Genomic DNA, 2432 nt, shown 5'->3' with positions numbered 1-2432 from the left:
AAATATATTGGTCTGTTGATAAGTTGGAAATATCACAATTCAACAATAGCAGCAAAGTTTCCCAAAGAAGGATCAAAGGTATAGATTAAACAAGCATTGTTGGAAATGACTTATCAGGTAATATCCGACACTGTCAAAAAATTCTCAAAGGTTTCAACTTGCGCTCAATCATTTTGCGATCAACCACCTTAGGAAGTCTTAGTGCTCTGGGTAGATGGGTCAAGAAATATTGTTCCATCAGTGCAACTACATACACTTGGAAAGGAAACGAACATCGAAGCTGGGATAGCTGTAAAATTTTATTGGCCTCCAGAAAGTAGAACAATGGGAATGTTACAGAAACAGTTAATGAAGAATCTGCTGTATCCCCTGATGAAGATACAGCTGCGCCTTCTTCCCTATGCAAGAACAGGACAGAACGAGAGCGAATTTGATATCGATAGTGAATTATTTGAAGATTAAATAATGTCATCGATCCGGATGATCCCGATTACGTGCCAGGGAAATAGCAACATTGTGAATCAAGAGGATGTTAGAATGCAGTCTTCCCCTTGTGTTCCACGTGTCACATCCTGCCTTGCTGGGATTATTTTCTTCAAAATAGTGACTGTACATTTCACAAGGATCGGGTGCTTATTGACAATTCAAAATGTGAGGTAAACGAAGTGCAGAAGAGCTATTATTAATACCTGATAGCATTGCCATCACTACAACCACATTGCAACAAATCCTGAAAATTTAGATGTCGACGGTTCACCACGGTTGGCCGCGGTGGCTCAGTCGGTAACGCGTCTGACTACCATGCTAAAGGTCCCGGGTTCGATCCCCGGCCGGTTCAAATCCGGGAACTTTTCTAACGATGGAATCGGCCCCGGCGCCCACCCAGCGTCGAATAACATGGGTACCTGGGGGAAACCCTGGGGGGTAAAGGTGGTCAGGGGCGTGATGCTGATCACATCACCCCCACTTACGACCGGATCAAGAAAGTGTGGGGCGTTACCCCCACACCCCCTATACGCCTTCATGGCATAGTGCTATGCACAGGGGAGCACTTTACCTTTTTACGGTTCACCAAAGAAGGCACCACTATGGCTTTTCGAAAAGGAGGAAAGAAAAACAGAGTAAGAAGTTACGTAATGAAAGCTACGAACAGGGCACAAAAATTGTTAGTTTCTTGAAGCATGAAGGAGTCAGCAAGCGTGGGTCGTGTGATGTAGCAACATGCCTCTACCAATATCTAATGAATGTGAACCAAGAAAAGAAGAAAACAGTTCACTTATATGCTGACAGTTGTGTTGGCCAAAACAATAGAATTGTAGTGACTGCATTGATGTATGTAATATTAACAACCGAGAATATGAAAGAAATTGAGGTGAGATTTTTTGAGCCACATCGATATTTGTGAACTTCGATTTCAGAGAAGCAAGCCGAACACTATCTATAGGAAAACAAGTTCACTGCAAGAGGATCCTGCAAAAATCATAGTTAAGAGATATAATCCTAAGGAGATAGCTGCAAGAATGCCATCTCCATTGAACAATGAACTTGTGAAGATAGCGCACGAGAAGTATGTGGATTTATTGTTAATGTGCGCTGGTCCTTTCCGTGGTTCGAGACAATGATTGCATAAAATTTATGCAAATTTCAACCACTGAATTGATCTGTTATCGAACAACGTGTTTTTGGTCACTCTATTCCACAAAACTGTTATTTCTTAATGCTAATATAATGTAGCCAAATTATTTCTCAAGATTGTGGTATTGTTATGTAGTAATTTTGCACTTTTAGTTTTTTTATTGTACTTAGTAGTTAAAAGTTTTGTAACTTGTCTAAAGAGCTTCAAAATAAAAATAACCATTCACTTTGAAAAGAAAAGAAATAACAAATAGGTTTCACAGACAATAACATCATAAATGTTATATGTATAATTTTGTTGACATTTTCATCAAAAAAGATGGTTTGTCAAATCATGCAGTTACAACCTGATACTAATTTGCATGGAGTTTGTCGAAGATATTTCTGAGTGATTAATAATTACGGTCTTACATACCGACGTATCTCACAAAATAATGAAATTACGAGCATGTAAAGCAACACTTGTAACATTCAACCACACTATTTAATTGTAGAAACATAAGTCGCTTTTATGACAAAATAAAATTTCTTATGGGCAAATAGTATTCTCGCAACTATCTACCAAAGTGTGTGCGAAAATAATTTTTGCCTCTCCTGAAAAGTTTAAAAAACTGAGATACATCGTTATGTCATCTGACCGACAATATATTGTTTATATAAAAACTATAAAAATATTGGTTAGAATTTACTTTCACGGGAAAATCACCTCTGCCAAGTGGAGTTCCTGGATCTACCACTGATCTACCAGCCAAAAGTGGCTGAAAAGTGATGCAAAATGTTAAAAATAAACACAGATA

Source organism: Lepisma saccharinum, chromosome 13, assembly GCF_977018435.1.
Source record: "Lepisma saccharinum chromosome 13, izLepSacc3.1, whole genome shotgun sequence".
NCBI classification, from domain to species: Eukaryota; Metazoa; Arthropoda; class Insecta; order Zygentoma; family Lepismatidae; genus Lepisma; species Lepisma saccharinum.
The sequence above is the reverse complement of the archived record's forward strand: the minus strand, read 5'-3'. Positions refer to the sequence as shown.